The sequence below is a fragment of the Coregonus clupeaformis genome, unplaced genomic scaffold (assembly GCF_020615455.1).
Source record: "Coregonus clupeaformis isolate EN_2021a unplaced genomic scaffold, ASM2061545v1 scaf0742, whole genome shotgun sequence".
Lineage (NCBI taxonomy): Eukaryota > Metazoa > Chordata > Actinopteri > Salmoniformes > Salmonidae > Coregonus > Coregonus clupeaformis.
Genome location: NW_025534197.1, coordinates 226,557 through 248,458, shown reverse-complemented (window position 1 = coordinate 248,458; position 21,902 = coordinate 226,557). Strand labels below are relative to the sequence as shown.

The window sequence follows — 21,902 nt, the reverse complement described above, 5'->3', positions numbered from 1 at the left end:
TATCTCCGTCATCCATACGGTTTAATTCCTTCGTTTTCCAATCCTTTGTTGTCATTTTCACATCATGCAGTTTATATACCCCTTACATAGTGTACTCTTCCGCCCAATGCATTACCTGGTGCGCCGAGTGTTGAAACTGTTAGCATGACTTGTATATCAAGGCAGAGAAATGCTTGTTCTTCCAGATCCGTCTCGCTTTTTGAGTTATCGGTTGTCGGGTCAGGTGTGAATGTCCTGTTCACCGTGCGTAATTGGCAAACTCCAACTACTGTAAAAGGTGCAGCAGTTCTTGGGTTTGCTAATTACTGGGGAGTTTATCGGACTTTGACTTACACTCCCATTAGTCCTTTAAAGGGGGTCCGATTCGGTTGCAGTGGTCGGCTGAGGCGGACCAGGGCATTTGCCCAGCCGAAGAGCCTGTTCTCCTCGGCCCCGATTGCTGGCGCATCGGATCCCTCTTTACCATTCCAGTAGAGGTAGCCAGCTCCGGGCGCTTAGGGCAGACCTCTCCCATCCGCTAACTTGTCGTTCTACTCTAATCTCAGCCAGCCGACACTATGGCGTTGGGACAGGTTTCAGGCCCTAAAGGTCTGGAGGCACATTGGCTTAAGGGGCTCAACACCCCTTTCCTCATTCTGACTTGATCACCTAACCTGTAGTACATCCGGGCAGCTAGGAGTTGAACCCTCGTCCCAGGCTAGGTGGAACATATTCCTTACCCGTTTTTTTTAAAATCACATACATCCCAGGTTCCCAGAAGTAAGGCCCGCCCTGTGTCCGGGTTTGACCGAGAGTCCATTGAGCCTACTTCCATACTGCCGGATCTTGTTTGGATCTTTGTCATCCGGTGCACTGCGTCCCACCTCTCCCAGTGTCTGTGGCCGTACCGTCACGTCCCGCTCGAGGTTCTATCGCTTCATTTATTGTGGCTCATACATCCCCCTCCTCTGACATCCATATTGGCCGACAGTGCACTGCCTTAGCGTGAAATATTGGTGCCACGTTAGCTAGGATGTGAGGGTTTATGTCTCCTCCTGCTCGGTGTGCGCCCAGTGTAAAGGCGCCTACATTTTGCCCAGGGATAGGTTACATCCCCTCCGTTCCACAACACCATGTCCCACCTATCGTATTTACAACCTACCCCTCCCAGGGGAATACCACCATTTTGAGTCGTTGTGGATCGGTTTCCAAGGCCTGTCGTCTCCTCCCAATGCCGGTCTCCCCTACTCCCTACAGACCCTGAGCCCCTATTTACCCTTTTCGCACTATGGTCCCAGGATTTTACTCGGTCTCCTCCAGAGTTTGGGGGGCGTTCATGGAGCGCTTTGGGGTCTCTAACCCTTACGCTACCACCCAAGAGCAATGGGCAGGTTAGTGTCAACCGGGATGTGGGTAGGTTTTGAGGTCCTATTGCCGGACCGGCCGGGGGAGTGGTCTAGATTCATCCCTGGCAAGATGGCCCAATCTCTCCGCCACTCCTCCAATCTACTTTCGTTTTAATTTATCACCGGTCCTGGCACCATGGCACGAGGCCAGATCGAGGCCCCTGCGGTGGGCCGAAGTGGATTCGGCGCTTCGGAGGAGGCAGTGGAGCTCTGTCCATGTCCATCTGCGGCCGTGCCATCCGTCAACACGGCGGCGCCGATTCATGCCACCGCAGTGAGGCGGTGTACTCGCATCCGGGAGATCGAGTCTGGCTCTCGACTCGAAACCTCCCCTCCATGCCTCCCTGCCGGAAGTGGTGTTTGTGCACCCCTTCAAAGTCCTGAGAAGATTGAGTGTGTTACGTTACAACTTTGCCCATTGTAAAAAATATTACCCTCGTTCCCTCTTCTCAGGCCCCAGTGGTAGCTAGCCCACTCCAAGAGATGAGATAGGAGACCCCTCCCCCCCTTTGGACATGCCCGTACAGGGTCGACCATCTTGGACTCGGCGCCGGATGAGTGTCTCAGTATCTCGTGGAGTGGGAGGAGTGCCGGTCCGGAGCATTGCTGTGCCAGGGGGGACATCCTCGATCCATCCCTCCTACTATTCACCGTGGGCATCCCACGCGCCCTCCTCTCCTGCCGTCCCGGCCGGGAGTCGTGCACGGCTGGTCCCGTCAGGGGGTTTCTCTGTCGATTCTTCCCGCTGCTCCCTCCTCCTGGTTCGGTCCTTCCGCGTTCGCCCGTCCCATTAGCTGCCACCCTCTATGTTTCTTGGTGTTGATTGCTTTACGTCTGTCTTTTACACCTGTGTCCATTGTTGTTCATTACTTGTCCTATAATTTTGTTTTCTTTTGTTGTTGTTTTTCCTTTTTCTCTGTTTTGTTCTTTTTCGTGTCATTTTTGTTTTACTGCACAATTTTGCTATTTTCTGCTCTCTATTTATTGTTGAGCCGTTCTCTGTATTTTGCACCTTTGGATTACTTCCCAGTAAACTTTGTTGGACTAGCTTCGGATTGTCCTGCCCTAAACTTCCACACACCATACACCTCAGCCCTTGACAGGGGTGAATTTATTCTCGTTTTCAGTTTCTTTGTCTTATTTCTTGTTTGTTTCACAATAACATATTTTTTCATCTTTCAAGTGGTAGGCATGTTGTGTAAATCTATTGATACAAACCCCAAAAAATCTATTTTTAATTCCAGGTTGTAAGGCAACAAAATAGGAAAAAATGCCAAGGTAATACTTTCATGAAACCACTTATATATATTCATTTATATTATTATATGTTTTGTTTAACTGATTCTGAACTTTTTCCTTTATTTGTGGTGTGGTTTTCATATCCACCCTCCGGGCTTCCCATCCTCACCTAACACCATTTTTACCTGTTTATTTATCTGTGTCCATTCGTCTAAGGAGGGAGGACCAAGGCGCAGCGTATGACGAGTATCTATACTTTATTAAATATCACCATACAAAACAATAAGCGATAACGTGGCGTCCTAGTCTAACACACCCCAACAACTACCTGTTGGAAAACAGTCTGTCTAAATGTGGTTCCCAATCCCAGAGACAACCAGCCACAGCTACACTCGGTTTCCTCTGATTAAACCACACCCCACTAACTTTATAGAAACAAACCACTAGAATCTACAACCTAGAACATAAACACATAAATATACACCCCTGGCTCAACACTACGAGTCCCCAGAGCCAGGGTGTGACAGCCACCCAAAGGCGCGGACTGCGCCCAAACACTAAACCAAACAGGGGAGGGGCTGGTGGGCATTCCTCCTCGGGCGGTTCCGGCTCGGGCTGGCCACCCCCTTCAGCCATCCCGCCTGACCAGGCACCCCGGTGACCCAGGCACGGGTTGTGCCCGGACTGACGGCACCACCCCTGGCTTGAGTGCGTGGGCAGCGACTCGTGATCGCACCCCTGGCTGTGCGTGCGGGCAGCGCCGTACCGGACTGGCGATGAGCACCCCTGGCTTGAGTGCGAGTGACAGAACGGGGGCGGGCTGGCGATAACACCCCCTGGCGGTGCGTGGAGCAGCAGCGGGCCGACTTCGCACCCCTGGCTTGGTGCGTGACAACAGCCGGCGTCGTACACCTAGGCTTGGTGCCGGGGCAGGAGCAGGCCGGGCGACTGGCAGCCGTGTTCTCCGTGAACAAGGCGCGAGGGGCAGGAACAGGCCGGGCCGGGCTGGCGGCACCGTAGGCTTGGGTGCGGGGGCAGGAGCAGGCCGGGCCGGGCTGGCGCCACGCCACCTAGGCTTGGTGCGAGGAGCAGGACTGGCCGGGCCGGGCCTGTCGGCCAGCCCACCGTGAGGCTTGGTCTTGCGAGAGGCAGGCAGTGCAGTTCCATACTGGGTCCACCACTGGCCTTAGCGGGGATCACGGATCACCGACTGCAACCCACCTCAATTCCCTCTCAGCATTGCCTCTACATCTTCCCTTCCCTTTTCTCTCCCAATGCTCCCGTAACCCGGTGGCCTTCTCTCCTCGTCCACAACTCGCCCCTTCTCTGCCTCCAGCAGCCCCGTCGTCCATGCCATGTGCCCCCCTAAAACATTTTTGGGGGTGCCTCTCGCCTGTCCACCAAAGCCGTTTGGCGCCGCTTCTCCTCTCTACGCGCGCCTCCCAGTCTCTTCCCCTGGCAGTCCATCCCGGCCTGTATGTCTCCTTTCCAGTCCAGACCCTTTCCCGTCCAATATCTCCTCCCATGTCCAGGTTGCCTTCTCTCTGGACACGCTGTGGTCCTGAGCCCATGGTGGGATCTTCTGTCGCATCGTCCCAAGGAGAGGACCAGGCCGTATACCAAATATCTATATTTATTAATATCACACCATTAAACAAAACAATAAGCGATAATGTACGTCCTAGTCTAAACACAACCACCGAACAAATCCCACACTACTGTGAAACCCTGTCTAAATGTGGTTCCCAATCAGAGACAGACACAACACAGCCTACACTCGTTGCCTCTGATTAAACCACCTGCCAACATATAAAATAGAACAACTAAATCCTACAACCTAGAACATATTACATAAATATACACCTGCTCAATATGTCGCCAGGTTGCATATTCTTTTTTTCTTTCACTTCTTTTCTTTAGTGTGAATACTAAACCCTATTAAAATGGTTTCACTTGCAATGACTTGTTATGTTTAAACCATTGAGTTTAAACTGAGAGTTCAGTGATATACTATTGTGTGTCTTGCTGGTATTTCATATATGTACCTGATTTCCATTCGACTGTTTTCCAGCCAAAGTAAGCACTTTGTGGATACATTGAATGTAATGATTGAATTGTGTTTCCCAGCTGTCCACAAGATGACGCAGAGCAGCATAACTGGACAAGGTGAGACATGAAGTAAAATACCAGGGAAATACACTATATACACGTAGTGTACACCCTTCAAATTATATTCATTCTATTTCAGCCAAACCACGTTGCTGACAGGTGTATGAAATTGAGCACACAGCCACCAAAATCTCCATAACCAAACATTGGCATAGAATGCCTTACTGAAGTGCTCATTACTTTCACCATGGCACTGTCATAAAATGCCACCTTTCCAGCAAGTCACATTTCTGCCCTGCTAGAGCTGCCCCCCAGTCAACTGTAAGTGCTTTTATTGTGAAGTGAAACGTCTAGACATTGATCAACCGTGAGATTGCAACCACACACGCTCACAAACGCGGTACCGCTTAGTGTCTATGGAAATTGCATGGCTGTGTGCTGATTTATACCACCTGTCAACAACCGGTGTGGCTGAAATATCCAAAATCCACTAATTTGAAAGGGTGTCCACATACTGCTGTATTGTGTATAGTTACACAGTGCTTTCGGAAAGTATTCAGACCCCTTGACTTTTCCCACATTTTGTGACGTTAAAGCCTTATTCTAAAATTGATTTTTTTAAATTTCCCTCATCCAATCTACACACAACATCCCATAATGACAGAGTTATGGGTTTTTGTAGAACTCCTGTGTTGTCTTGGTTGTGTGCTTAGGGCTCATTGTCCTGTTGGAAGGTGAACCTTCACCCCAGTCTGAGGTCCAGAGCGCTCTGGAGCAGGTTTTCATCAAGGATCTCTCTGTACTTTGCTCTGTTCATCTTTCCCTCGATCCTGACTAGTCTCCCAGTCCCTGCCACTAAAAAACATCCCCACAGCATGCTGCCACCACCATGTTTCACCCGTAGGGATGGTGCCAGGTTTCCTCAGACGTGACGCTTGGCATTCAGGCCAAAGAGATCAATCTTGGTTTCATCAGACCAGAGAATCTTTTTTCTCATGGTCTGAGAGTCTTTAGGTACCTTTTGCCAAACTCCAAGCGGGCTGTCATGTGCCTTTTACTGAGGAGTGGCTTCCGTCTGGCCACTCTACCAAAAAGGCCTGATTGGTGGAGTGCTGCAGAGATGTCCTTCTGGAAGGTTCTCCCATATCCACAGAGGAACTCTGGAGCTCTGTCAGAGTGACCATCGGGTTCTTGGTCATCTCCTGACCAAGGCCCTTCTTCCCCGATTGCTCAGTTTGGCGGGGCGGCAAGCTCTAGGAAGAATCTTGGTGGTTCCAAACTTATTCCATTTAAGAATGATGGAGGCCACTGTTCTTGGGGACCTTCAATGCTGCAGAAATTTTTTTGGTACCCTTCCCTCGGCACAATCCTGTCTCGAGCTCTATGGACAATTCCTTCGACCTCATGGCTTGGTTTTTGCTCTGACATGCACTGTCAACTGTGGGACCTTATATGAACAGGTGTGTGCCTTTCCAAATCATGTCCAATCAATTGAATTTACCACAGGTGGACTCTAATCAAAGTTGTAGAAACATCTCAGGGATGATCAACGGAAACAGGATGCACATGAGCTCAATTTGAATCTCGTCAGCAAAGGGTCTGAAAACTTCTGTAAATAAGGTATTTCTATATATTTGCAAACATGTCTAAAAACCTGTTTTCACTTTGTCATTATGGGGTATTGTGTGTAAATTGATGGGGAAAAATAACTAATTTAATCTATTTTAGAATAAGGCTGTAACTTAACAAAATGTGGAAAAAGTCAAGGGGTCTGAATACTTTTTGAATGCACTGTAGATATGGTTTGGACTGTATTCTCAATACAATCTAAATCTGATACCTCACTGTCTGTCTTGGACTGATACTGCTTTTTAAACTGCTCTGGTCAGTCTACTCAAATATTTGGACTATACATTTTTCTCTCTACAAGCAATACTTTGATTATTTGTCATTTCTAATAATGATACATCCATTTATGAATAGATAGAGCTGGTTTCAGGACACTGATTCTTAACTGAAAATGTTGAAAAAAATATACTGCCACTATTTTCACCACCAAAGAATAGCAGTGTGGTTTTAATATGATTTGACTCTTTGCAGGCTGTCAGGCTGTCTAGTCACAGAGGAAGGCTGTGCTTCTCTGATCTCATCTCTGAAGTCAAACCCTCACACCTGAGAGAGCTGGACCTGAGCTACAATCACCCAGGAGACTCAGGAGTCAGACTGCTCTCTGCTGGACTGGAGGATCCACACTGAAGACTGGAGAAACTCAAGTATGTAGAGGGTTTATGTCAATGTTCATATCAGACATGTTGGAGTTATCAAGCTAGTTAAGACAAACATTCTGACCACCACTTGGACAAAGTTATGCGATGTCCGTCTCCAGTCCTTTTCTGCCGTCCATGACGATGTTAACTCCAGTGGTGGAAAAAGTACCCATTTGTCATACTTGAGTAAAAGTAAAGATACCTTAATAGAAAATGACTCAACTAAAAGTTAAAGTCACCCAGTAAAATACTACTTGAGTAAAAGTCTAAAAGTATTTGGTTTTAAATATACTAAAGTATCAAAAGTAAAAGTACAAGTATAAATCATTTCAAGCAAACCAGACGATTTTCTTGTTTTTAAAATGTACGTTCAGCCAGAGGTACACTCCAACACTCAGACAATTTACAAACAAAGCATTTGTGTTTAGTGAGTCTGCCAGATCAGAGGCAGTAGGGATGTTCTCTTGATAAGTGTGTGAATTGGACCATTTTCTGTCCTGCTAAGCATTCAAAATGTAACTAGTACTTTTGGGTGTCAGGAAAATGTATGGAGTAAAAAGTACATTATTTTCTTTAGGAATGTAGTGAAGTAAAAGTAAAAGTAGTCAAAAATATAAATAGTAAAGTCAAGTTCATATACCCCCAAAAAACTACTTTAGTAGTACTTTTTAAAGATATTTTTACTGAAGTACTTTACACCACTGGTTAACTCTCTTTCTTAGCTAGCTCGACTATGCACTTGCCTCTGCTAGCAATACACTGTGCTAACATTAGCCTAGACTGGACCACAGAAAATAAGCAGTTTTAAACAGTTGTAAAAACCCACTTCTTCCAGACAGAATAGTTCCCACTGTAGATTCAGACTAACTCATCGCCAATCTTTTGTTATGTCGTGGGTTTTCATAACCACGTCTGTATAACAATTCAATAATGATGAGACAGGAGACAGGAATCAGTTCAACCATTTATCTGGACGTGATCATCTCAACACATACAAACCCCCATGATGCTCTGCAGCACAACCCCAATATACAACAAATACATAAATAAGTAAATGGACACTAAATAAAACTCATAGAGGAATTTAAATGTTCAGTTGTAGAAAGTAGGGCCATGGGATAGGGTCAGAAAGGTCAGTATGTTTGATAACTGGTTACAGAGGTGACATAACAAGCATAAGGTCCATTATAACACAGTGAAGTAGAGGTGGGAGCTAAAAGCAGACATGGACAGTGAGACGGTGTGAGGAGGTCAGGGGTGAAACACTAGATCAGGACAGGTAGAAATGGCAGGGCTGGAAATAGACACACAGACACATACTGATCATGGCTCAGACCTGACCTGAGACACCCAAACAGAAGATGCCATAGCAAAGTCCTGTCCAGTAGGCTATATGGGATTTCCTTTAATCAAAATCCAACACATGGAAATATGTCCAGTGTGTGTGTGTGTGTGTCCAGTTTGTGTGTGTGTGTGTGTGTCCAGTGTGTGTGAGTGTGTGTCCAGTGTGTGTGTGTGTGTGTGTGTCCAGTGTGTGTGTCCTGTGTGTATGTGTGTGTCAGGTGTGTGTGTCCAGTGTGTATGTGTGTCCAGTGTGTATGTGTGTGGGTCCAGTGTGAGTGTGTGTGTGTGTGTGTGTCCAGTGTATGTGTGTGTGTCCAGTGTGTGTGTCCAGTGTGTGTGTGTGTTTGTGTGTGTCCAGTGTGTGTGTGTGTGTGTGTGTGTGTGTGCAGTGTGTGTGTGTGTGTCCAGTGTGTGTGTGTGTGTGTCCTGTGTGTGTGTCCTGTGTGTGTGTGTGTCCAGTGTGTGTGTGTGTGTCCTGTGTGTGTGTGTCCTGTGTGTGTGTGTGTGTCAGGTTTGTGTGTGTGTGTCCAGTGTGTGTGAGTGTGTGTGTCTAGTGTGTGTGTCCAGTGTGTGTGTGTGTGTGTGTGTGTGTCCTGTGTGTGTGTGTGTGTGTGTGTGTGTGTGTGTCGGGTGTGTGTGTGTGTCCAGTGTGTGTGTGTGTGTGTCCAGTGTTTGTGTGTCCCCAGTGTGTGTGTGTGTCCAGTGTGTGTGTGTGTGTGTCCAGTGTGTGTCCAGTGTGTCAGTGTGTGTGTGTGTCCAGTGTGTGTGTGTGTGAATCTAGTGTGTGCGTCCTGTGTGCGTGTCCTGTGTGTGTGTCCAGTGTTCGTGTGTTCAGTGTGTGTGTGTGTGTTCCCAGTGTTTGTGTGTGTGTGTGTGTGAGTGTGTGTGTGTGTGTGTGTGTGTGTTATGTTTGACACAGGGACACTGAGGAACCCCAAAGGTCAAAGGGGTCATCCCAAACCCTAAATCCTGGATAGAGGGGCTCAGTGAATGTGGAGTGGAATGTGTTCAGGTGGGTCAGTGTGTCAGAGGAGACTCTGTAGAAGGACAGAGTGCCGGCTGGCCAGTCCAGATACACTCCTACTCTGTGGTAGCTGGAGGAGGGACGTCTATGGTAGTGGACTTATTATTGTGCCTGGCAGAGTAACTGTAGTCAGAGCAGAACAGACTCCAGGACTTGTCATTGGATCCAAGACAACAGTCATAACCCCCTCCTCTCCTGCTGATTCCTTTATATGTCACTCCTATATCAGCCCCTCTCCCACTCCACTCTACCTCCCAGTAACAGCGCCCAGTCAGACCCTCTCTACACAGCACCTGTCTACAGATCTCAAATCTCTCTGGGTGATCAGGATACGGCTGCTCCTCTCTCCTCCATGTCACCTTTCTGTTCTCCTCAGACAGAGAGAGGCGTCTGTTTACTGTGTTTAGGTCCAGTGTGAGATCACAGACATCTGATGGATGAAACCAGACACAATATTACAAATCATCATCATCCTGAATACACACACACACACATCCTCACACACACACACACACACACACACACACACACACACACACACACACACACAAACACACACATCCTGAACACACACACACACACACAAACACACTGGATACACACTCACACTCACACCTGTATGCTTGCATGAACACACACACACATTTCTAAAGTAACAGGAACACGCCACACACAGACACACACATTGTCAAAGCAACTCTTAGTAAACTTTGGTGTCCCTGATTTGTGCTTCTGTAGAACTACAGCTGATATTTAATATGACCAAGTAAGTAATGATGGTGGTCTTTGACTTTGACTTCACTTGAATTAAGACTTATTCTTAGTCATATTCTTCACAGCAGTCAACACTCACATTTTCTAAGTCCAGGTTTCATTGTGTTCTCTCCACCATGTTCCACACTGTAGCGGTAAGCAGAAGAACAGACAGTTATTGAGGGATACACCTGAACTCACACACACACACACACACACACACACACACACACACACACACACACACACACACACACACACACACACACACAAACACAAAAACACACACACACACACACACACACACACACACACACACACACACACACGGTCAGCATATAACTTAGTCCGAAGTGGTGGTCAGAATGTTTGTCTTAATCTAGCCTGATAACTCCAACATGTCTGATATGAACATTGACATAAACCCTCTACATACTTGGAGTTTCTCCAGTCTGCAGTGTGGATCCTCCAGTCCAGCAGAGAGCAGTCTGACTCCTGAGTCTCCTGGGTGATTGTAGCTCAGGTCCAGCTCTCTCAGGTGTGAGGGGTTTGACTTCAGAGCTGAGACCAGAGAAGCACAGCCTTCCTCTGTGACTAGACAGCCTGACAGCCTGCAAAGAGTCAAATCGTATTAAAACCACACTGCTATTCTTTGGTTTTGAAAATAGTGGCAGTATATTTTTTCAAAATGTTCAGATACACCAGTGTCCTGAAACCTGCCATATCTATTCATAAATGATTGTATTATTATTAGAAATTATCATAATATTGCTTGTAGAGAGAAACATGTATATTACAAATATTTGAGTAGACTGACCAGAGCAGTTTAAAAAGCAGTATCAGTCAAAAGACAGACAGTGAGGTATCAGATTTAGATTGTATTGAGTATACTGTCCACACCATATCTATTTTGACAGTGAAGCTAACATTTCAAATGTGGCTCTATACCGCAGCATTTTGGATTTGAAATCAAATGTTTCATATGAGGTGACAGTATATATAATGTCACCTTTTATTTGAGGATATTTTAATACATATCTGTTTCACCATTTAGAAATGAAAGCACTTTATGTATCTAGTCCCCCACTTTTGAAGAAGTCATAAGTATTTTGATAAATTCACTCATAGTGTATTAAAGTAGTCAAAAAGTTTAGTATTTGGTCCGATATTCCTTGAACACAATGACTATATCAAGCTTGTGACTCAAACTCGTTGGTTGCATTTGCAGTTTGTTTTGGTTGTGTTTTGGGTTATGTTTTGTCCAATAGTAACTGAATGGTGGATGATGACTGGATTAATCTTCTGTCTAAGTGAGTAGATAACATGTTTCTAAACATTACTAAATTAATCCTGATGATGCCATGATTAAGAAAAATCATGAATGAATCATGAATAATAATGAGTGAGAAAGTTACAGAGGCTACAACAAAACATGCTAACCTCTCACCATTACTAATAACAGAGGGGGTATGATCCTTGTTCCTCTGTAACTTTCTCATTCATCATCATTCACGATTCATTCATTATTATTCATAATCATGGTAGCATCCACATGAATGTAGAAGTGTTCAGAAACATCCTCTATTCTTACTAACAATACAAGTGAAGTGACTCCAAAATGACAGGACATTATTCACCATTCAGTTTCTATTGGAAAAAACATCATCCAAAACACAACCAAAACAAACTGCAAATGCATTCAACACGTTTGTAGAATCACAAGCTTGATGTAATCACTGCAGGTAAGGAATATGGGACCAAATACTACATTTTTGACTAAATTAATTTGTCTAAATAATTATGACTTTTTCAAATGGGAGAACTACATAATAAAGTACTTTCATTTCTAAACGGTAAAATATACAGTGAGGGAAAAAGGTATTTGATCCCCTGCTGATTTTGTACGTTTTGCCCACTGACAAAGACATGATTGTCACGGTTTCGGCCGAGGCTGCTCCCTCTCCTTGCTCGGGCAGGCTTCGGCGGTCGTCGTCCCCAGAGTACTAGCGACCACCGTTGTATGTTATCGATGTTTGTTTGGTTTTGTCTTCATTGTACACCTGTTCCCGTTTAGTGTTAATTATGTGTCCTATAAGTTCTCGTTTTGTTAGTCGTGTGTTGTGTGTAATGTTCCGCCTGTCAGCAGGTGCTGTATTTTGTTTTGCTCCATTGTTTGGAGAATTGTCGCGCTTGTTTGTGCACATTTTGTATTTTGGTGTTTACGCACGGTTTGCGTAATCACTCGCCTCCGGGCTCTTCGAGGCCCATTAGTTTGTATTGTGTTGTTCACTAAAGTCTGTTGGACGAAGCTTCTGTGTCCTGCGCCTGATTCCTGTACCACATCCACATACAGCTTTGACAATGATCAGTCTATAATTTTAATGGTAGGTTTATTTGAACAGTGAGAGACAGAATAACAACAACAAAAATCCAGAAAAACACATGTCAAAAATGTTATAAATTGATTTGCTTTTTAATGAGGGAAATAAGTATTTGACCCCTCTGCAAAACATGACTTAGTGGCAAAACCCTTGTTGGCAATCACAGAGGTCAGACATTTCATGGAGTTGGCCATCAGGTTTGCACACATCTCAGGAGGGAGTTTGTCCCACTCCTCTTTGCAGATCTTCTCCAAGTCATTAAGGTTTTGAGGCTGACGTTTGGCAACTCGAATCTTCAGCTCCCTCCACAGATTTTCTATAGGATTAAGATCTGGAGACTGGCTAGGCCACTCCAGGACCTTAATGTGCTTCTTCTTGAGTCACTCCTTTGTTGCCTTGGCCGTGTGTTTTGGGTCATTGTCATGCTGGAATACCCATCCACGACCCATTTTAAATGCCCTGACTGAGGGAAGGAGGTTCTCATCCAAGATTTGACGGTACATGGCCCCGTCCATCGTCCCTTTGATGCGGTGAAGTTGTCCTGTCCCCTTAGCAGAAAAAACACCCCCAAAGCATAATGTTTCCACCTCCATGTTTGACGGTGGGGATGGTGTTCTTGGGGTCATAGGCAGCATTCCTCCTCCTCCAAACACGGCGAGTTGAGTTGATGCCAAAGAGCTCGATTTTGGTCTCATCTGACCACAAAACTTTCACCCAGTTCTTCTCTGAATCATTCAGATGTTCATTGGCAAACTTCAGACGGCCATGTATATGTGCTTTCTTGAGCAGGGGGACCTTGCGGGCGCTGCAGGATTTCAGTCCTTCACGGCGTAGTGTGTTACCAATTGTTTTCTTGGTGACTATGGTTCCAGCTGCCTTGAGATCATTGACAAGATCCTCCCGTGTAGTTCTGGTCTGATTCCTCACCGTTCTCATGATCGTTGCAACTCCACGAGGTGAGATCTTGCATGGAGCCCCAGGACGAGGGAGATTTACAGTTATTTTGTGTTTCTTCCATTTGCGAATAATCGCACCAACTGTTGTCACCTTCTCACCAAGCTGCTTGGCGATGGTCTTGTAGCCCATTCCAGCCTTGTGTAGGTCTACAATCTTGTCCCTGACATCCTTGGAGAGCTCTTTGGTCTTGGCCATGGTGGAGAGTTTGGAATCTGATTGATTGATTGCTTCTGTGGACAGGTGTCTTTTATACAGGTAACAAGCTGAGATTAGGAGCACTCCCTTTAAGAGTGTGCTCCTAATCTCAGCTCATTACCTGTATAAAAGAAACCTGGGAGCCAGAAATCTTTCTGATTGAGAGGGGGTCAAATACTTATTTCCCTCATTAAAATGCAAATCAATTTATAACATTTTTGACATGTGTTTTTCTGGATTTTGGTCTCTCACTGTTCAAATAAACCTACCATTAAAATTATAGACTGATCACTTCTTTGTCAGTGGGCAAACGTACAAAATCAGCAAGGGATCAAATACTTTTTCCCCTCACTGTATATGTATGAAAATCTTTAAATAAAAGGTGATATTCTGTACTGTTGCATAATATGAAACATTGTATCTAAAAACCAAATTTAAAACTGTAAGCTTCACTGTCCAAACACATATGGTGTGGACTATGTGTGCCTGGTAAACACATGTGGATCTGGTGAACAGTTATCACTTGTTGACCAACTACAGGAATACTGACCTCAGAGTCTCCAGTTTACAGTGGGGATTCCCCAGTCCAGCAGAGAGCAGCTTCACTCCTGAATCCCCTCAGGTCATTGTTACCTCAGATCCAGCTCTCTCAGGTGTGAGGGGTTTGACTTCAGAGCTGAGACCAGAGAAGCACAGCCTTCCTCTGTGACTAGACAGCCTGACAGCCTGCAAAAGAGTCAAATCATATTAAAATCACACTGCTATTCTTTGGTGGTGAAAATAGTGGCAGTATATTTTTTCAACATATTCAGATATATCAGTGTTCTGAAACAGGGCGGTGTGTTCAATAGGGCGATATGGGCGACGCACTGCCAAACGGGAAAAGGAAGGGATTTTTTTCTAATCAATTATATCACGGCAACAGTAGTTATCAGTGTTGTAATCTAGACGCCTGATCTGCCACAGTGCCACTAAATGTCCAATCAGGGTAAAGTCGTAAGCTTCAAATGCCGCCCCCACTTTTGGGGCGATTTCAGTCAGGTTGAAAATCGCTTGAAGTCTGTCATAGACTCCCATGTAAAATCTATTTTTTTCAAATTTCAGAGCTTTCTATACAATCTCTATGGGTGTCTGAGGGCTTGCACTTACGCGCTTTCGTCATACATAACGTAACCATGAATGAACGTAACTAAGAAAAAGACCGGTACCAGCCTCAATCAATTCACTACTATCAAAATGGCTAGGCTTCAGTCCAACTTTGATTGTTTCTTTGAAAGAAGTTCCTTTTTGTCGGCGAACAAATGAAGATAAATTGGCAACGAAACAATTAGGACCTCCCAGACCAAATTTAATAATTCAACAGGTTTCTACTAAAGGGGGGAAGTCCCACACCCGAGGATTTTCCAAAAAAATGGTACGAACGAAAAAAATTACATTGCCACTCAACTGGATGAGGGATACAGGCTAGCTGTCCGCCGCCACAACGATGAGGTTAGTGTTGATAATCACAAGTTTACTGGAGAACTGAGACCAAGTAGAGACTTTGGACAGGGTGGATATGGTTATATTGCGATATTGTCAATACAGTATATCGTAAAGTATCACTATGTAACTCGATTTCTTTCACCCCAATCCCTCAAATTAACGGTAAATAACTGAATTGTTTGCCCACATTTAGCTAAGATGATTAGCTAGCCAGCTAAAATGTTTTATTTAGTTAGCAGTCGCATCTACAATAGTTTACTGTCAATAACATGTCTCCAAAAATGACGTGGTGTCTCCAATTGTGTTGACATTTTACAATTGCGATGCGCATCCATGAGTATCCACTTTCTGTAGCTCAGCTGGTAGAGCACGGCGCTTGTAACGCCAAGGTAGTGGGTTCGATCCCGGGACCACCCATACACAAAAATGTATGCACGCTGACTGTAAGTCACTTTGGATAAAAGCGTCTGCTAAATGGCATATTATTATTATTATTTATTATTTTTCCAGCCTTGTGTAGGTCTCCAATCTTGTCCCTGACATCCTTGGGAGAGCTCTTTTGGTCTTGGCCATGGTGGAGAGTTTGGAATCTGATTGATTGATTGCTTCTGTGGACAGGTGTCTTTTATACAGGTAACAAGCTGAGATTAGAGCACTCCCTGAGATCAGTCAATAAATGATTCTGGTATTGACTTATATGCTGCCCCTGTCTTCATGTTGTTGCTGGACATATCTTTTTAAAAATGTGTGTAGGTCACCTAAATCATCAGAAAAATTGCCCCCCCTGAGAATTTTTTCAGGAGCCGCCACTGTTCTGAAACCTGCCATATCTATTCATAAATGAATGTATCATTATTAGAAATTATCAAAGTATTGCTTGTAGAGAGAAAAATGTATAGTACGAATATTTGAGTAGACTGACCAGAGCAGTTTAAAAAGCAGTATCAGTTCAAAGACAGACAGTGAGGTATCAGATTTAGATTGTATTGAGTATACAGTCCACACCATATCTATTTTGACAGTGAAGATAACATTTTAAATGTGGCTCTATACTCCAGCATTTTGGATTTGAGATCAAATGTTTCATATGAGGTGACAGTATATAATGTCACTTTTCATTTGATGTCACGCCCTGGCTCTGGGCACTCTTGTATGTTGAGCCAGGGTGTGAGTGTTCTTTGTTTATTCTAGTTCATGTATATCAGTGTTTGGGAACCATATTTAGACAGGCTGTTTTCCCACAGTGTTTGTGGGATCTTGTTCCTGTGTAGGTTTGTGGTTTGCACCTTTGGACGTCACGTATTGATTTGTTGTTTTGTTCGTGTATCATTTAAATAAATAAATAAGTATGTTCACATTCCACGCTGCGCCTTGGTCCTCCTCTGTGTCCCGACGATCGTGACAGAAGATCCCACCAAAACTGGACCAAGCAGCGTGTCCAGGAGCCATCGCCAGGGGAATCTCTAGCGGATCTCCCGTTGCCTCCTCGACTGGGTCAAGCCGTGTGAGGAGGAGAGAGGCTGGACTTGGAAGCAGAAGGGCGAAAGTCTGGCGAGAGCTATGGAGGCCTGGCCCACGGGGAGGAGAGACCCCCAGAAATTTTTTAGGGGGCTCACGCCGTGGACGACGGGGCAGCAGGAGGTCGCGATAGAGCGGTCAAACGGGTTTGCAGAGGAGGCCACCAGGCTAAGGGTGCCACTGGTCACAGAGGGGAGGGAGAGTGTAGAGGCATGGCGAGAGGTACTGGGGTGTGTTACCAGTCCGGTCCGGCCCGTTCCTGATCCCCGCGTAGGGCCAGTGGTGTGTGTCCCCAGTACGGTCCGGCCTGTTCCTGCTCCACGCACCAAGCCTATGGTGCGCGTCGCCAGCCCGGCCCGGCCTGGCCTGTTCCTGCTCCCCGCACCAAGCCTGTGGTGCACTTCGTCAGCCCGGTCCGGCCTGTTCCTGCTCCCCGCACCATGCCTGTGGTGCGCTTCGTCAGCCCGGTCCGGCCCGTTCCTGCTCCCCGCACCAAGTCAGTGGTGCGCTTCGTTAGCCCGGTCCGGCCTGTTCCTGCTCCCCACACCAAGCCAATGGTGTGCGTCGTCAGTCCGGCACAGCCCGTGCCTGTTCCACCAGTGACTGGTCCGGCACCGGTCAGCTGCTCCACGCCGGAGCTAGAGCAATCCGCTCCACCGGTGTTCAGTCCAGCTCCGGCCATCAGGGCCAGACCGGACCAGGGGTACTTTGGGGGGTTAGAGGGGGAGTGGGGATCATGCCCGGAGCCGGATCAGCCGCCAAGGCGGAGTGCCCACCCGGTCCCTCCCCTGTGGTATTTGGTTGGCGCGGTCGAAGTCTGCGCCTTTGGGGGGGGGGGGGTACTGTCACGCCCTGGCTCTGGGGACGCTTGTATGTTGAGCCAGGGTGTGAGTGTTCTTTGTTTATTCTAGTTCATGTATATCAGTGTTTGGGAACCATATTTAGACAGGCTGTTTTCCCACAGTGTTTGTGGGATCTTGTTCCTGTGTAGGTTGGTGTTTTGCACCTTTGGACGTCACGTATCGATTTGTTGTTTTGTTCGTGTATCATTTAAATAAATATGTTCACCTTCCACGATGCGCCTTGGTCCTCCTCTGTATCCGACGGTCGTGACATTTGAGGTTATCTTTAAACATGTCTGTTTCACCATTTAGAAAAATAGAAGCACTTTATGTATCTAGTCTCCCTATTTGAAGAAGTCATAAGTATTCAGACCAATTAACTTTTAGTGTATTAAAGTAGTCAAGTTTCGTAGTTGGTTCCAAACTCGTTGATTGCATTTGCAGTTTGTTTTGGTTGTGTTTTGGGTTATGTTTTGTCCAATAGTAACTGAATGGTGGATGATGACTGGAGTAATTTTCTGTCTAAGTGAGTAGATAACATGTTTCTAAACATTACTAAATTAATCCTGATGATGCCATGATTAAGAAAAATAATGAATGAATCATGAATAATAATGAGTGAGAGAGTTACAGAGGCTACAACAAAACATGCTAACCTCTCACCATTAACCTCAAATAAAAGGTGACATTCTGTAATGTCACCTAATATGAAACGTTTTATCTCAAATCCAAAATGATGGAGCATAGCACCACATTTAAAACTGTAATGTGTGCCTGGTAAACACATGTGGATCTGGTGAACAGTTATCACTTGTTGACCAACTACAGGAATACTGACCTCAGAGTCTCCAGTTTACAGTGGGGATTCCCCAGTCCAGCAGAGAGCAGCTTCACTCCTGAATCCTTCAGGTCATTGTTAATCAGATCCAGCTCTCTCAGGTGTGAGGGGTTTGACTTCAGAGCTGAGACCAGAGAAGCACAGCCTTCCTCTGTGACTAGACAGCCTGACAGCCTGACAGAGAGATCATCATGATTTCACAAACTATTAATTTAACACCAGTAGTGTAGAAGGACAATGCATTTGGTTTATTTTCTTAAACAACATATAACATGCCATTTAGCAGACACTTTGATCCAAAGCGACTTACAGTCATGTGTGCATACATTTTTATATATGGATGGTCCCGGGGTTCAAACCCACTACCCTGGCGTTACAAGCGCCATGCTCTACCAATTGAGCTACAGAGGATTCATCTTCCGTCTCCTAGAATTGTATGGTCATATTGTTATACTAATGTGAACAACAATGCATTGATTCAATATATTTTTTAATAATACATATATTTCTCTAAACTTAATATTTCTTCCTGATGATTAATACTTAAATGTCATTTTATGTACTCACAGAGCAGCTCTGGAGGCTTTGACCACTGGCAGCAGCCTCAGAAGACCTTCCTCTGATCCAGAGTATTTCTTCAGGTCAAACACATCCAGCTCCTTTTCTGAAGTCAGCAACACAAAGACCAGAGCTGACCACTGTGCAGGTGACAGTTTGACTTCTGAGAGACTTCCTGATCTCAGGTAGCTTTGGATCTCCTCCACTAGAGAATGGTCATTCAGTTCATTCAGACAGTGGAACAGATTGATGCACCTCTCTGGAGAGGGATTCTCCCTGATCTTCTCCTTGATGTACTTGACTGTTTCTTCATGGCTCTGTGAGCTGCTTCTTGTCTTTGTCAGTAGACCTCGTAAGTGCTTCTGATTGGACTCCAGTGAGAGGCCCAGAAGGAAGCGGAGGAACAGGTCCAGGTTTCCCGTCTCACTTTGTAAGGCTTATCCACAGCACTCTTGTAGACAGTAACTTCAGTAACTTGCGGTTCGGCCATTAGATTCTCATTGTTGTTGATGAATGAGAGGAACACATATACAGCAGCCAGAAACTCCTGAATGCTCAGATGCACGAAGCAGTACACCTTGTCCTGGTACAGCACACATTCCTCTTTAAAGATCTGTGTGCACAATCCTGAGTACACTGAGGCTTCATTGACATCAATGCCAGCCTCTTTCAGGTCTTCTTCATAGAAAATCTGATTGCCATTCACAAGCTGTTGAAAAGCCAGTTTTCCCAGTAACAGAATGCTCTCTTTATTCCAGTGTGGACCTGTCTCTTCTTTCCCAAGATACTTTTCATTCTTCTGTTTGGTATGAAACACCACAAGGTGTGAGTACATCTCAGTCAGAGTCTTGGGCATCTCTTCGTTCTTATGTTTCAGCATGTGTTCAAGGACTATTGCAGAAATCCAACAGAAGACTGGAATGTGGCACATGATGTGGAGGCTCCTTGATGTCTTTATGTGTGAGATGATTCTGCTGGCCAGGTCCTGATCACTTAATCTCTTCATGAAATACTCCTCCTTCTGTAGGTCTTTGAACCCTCGTACCTCTGTCACCTGGTCAACACACCCTGAAGGGATCTGATTGGCTGCTGCAGGTCGGGTAGTTATCCAGAGTAGAGCAGAGGGAAGCAGATTTCCCTTGATGAGATTTGTCAGCAGAACATCCACTGAGGTTGACTTTGTGACGTCACAACAGATCTTGTTCTTCTGGAAGTCTAGGGGCAGTCGGCACTCATCCAGACCATCAAAGATTAACAGAACTTTGTACTTGTCGTAGTTGGAGATTCTTGATTCTTTGGTTTCCATTGAGAAGTGATTGAGAAGTTCAATGAAACTGTGTTTTTCCTTTTTCATCAAATTCAGCTCCCGAAAAGGGAATGAAAATACAAATTTGACATCCTGATTTGCTTTTCCTTCAGCCCAGTCCAGAACGAACTTCTGCACAGAGACTGTTTTTCCAATGCCAGCAACTCCCTTTGTTAGCACAGTTCTGATAAATTTGTCTTGTCCAGTTAAGGGTTTGAAGATGTCGTTACATTTGATTGCAGTCTCTGGTCTTGCTTGTTTCCTGGTTGTTGTCTCAATCTGTCTCAGCTCATGTTCATTATTGACCTCTCCTGTTCCACCCTCTGTGATGTAGAGCTCTGTGTAGATCTTATTGAGAAGTGTTGGGTTTCCTTGTTTAGCGATCCCCTCAAATACACATTGAAACTTCTTCTTTAGATTAGATTTGAGTTCACGTTGGCAAATCACAGCCAGATCATCTGAATGAAGAAATAACACAGAGGATATTAATATTACGTCTGTTTTAATGGCTACAGTATTGTAGGACTGTTATAAAGTTTTAAATAAAAGTAATCTATTCTCTTAACTGACTGTATAAATGTGTAAATGTTTTCATAATGCATTACACACTGGAGTGACTGATTATATTATTATGATCTCTCTCTCTCTCTCTCTCTCTCTCTCTCTCTCTCTCTCTCTCTCTCTCTCTCTCTCTCTCTCTCTCTCTCCCAACACAACACATCCCTGCTGCTACTTGATGAGGTCACTAGGTGTTGTGTTAAGGCTGCTACAATATCATTGAGTTACACAGCTACTTTAGCTGTACTTTAGCTACAGCTTTTAAATGTTCTAAAACAGCATTCAACATGAGGCAGACAGCTCTTACTTTTCTCCAGTGTGTCAGCAAGCTCCTTCTGGTTCATTTTCCTCAGGACGTGCAGTGTGATCTTCAGAGCCCCCTCTCTGGCACTGCTCTCCTGCTTCTCATCTTCAGCATCCACCACTTCCTTATCCTGCTTCTGACTCTCAAAGCCTTCTGGGAGTTCTGGACTAAGAATCCTCTTGAACCTCTTCAGCTCGTTCTTCACAAATGTTATAATATTCTCTTCAAGCAACTGAAATAAATAAAGTAAATAAGTTAAGAAAGAGACTAAATGCTTTCTCATTAACACATGAATGAATGATTGACAGATCAACTTTACTTGAGGTAAACAAAAACAAATGTACATAACAGGACCACATACACTGAATATGGAGGCCAGGTCTGTTTGATGACTCTGGGAAGACTGACCACTGAGAATCTCTGACTCTGATCTCTCCTGTTGGTTTCTGGGGAAAAAAACATGAGATTACATTTCCTCATCCAGGAGTGCCCACACACACACACACACACACACACACACACACACACACACACACACACACACACACACACACACACACAGGGAGGGAATGTTGTGTTTGTTTAATATTGTTTCAGGACTATGAAAATGGAAAAAAAGGATTGGCCTGTGGATTATGAAAACAACAAAAATAATGGGAAAATGGGAGAGGAGAAATGACTAGAGACAGTGTTGTTTAACTCATTGACCATGACCCATGAGTTCTTCTTACCTTTGTTCAGTAGAAAAGTCTCCCTCTCTGAAGGTCATAGGTAGATCCATAGACCAGTCACTCTTCATGGACACACAGCTGGGTACAGGGGAGGCTGGTCTCTCCTGC

At 45.1% G+C, this 21,902-nt stretch overlaps 1 pseudogene; it reads right to left on the bottom strand.

The window, feature by feature from the left end:
* Nucleotides 1-9,206: 9,206 nt before the first annotated feature.
* Nucleotides 9,207-21,301, bottom strand: LOC121558421 (annotated as a pseudogene).
* Nucleotides 21,302-21,902: the final 601 nt, after the last annotated feature.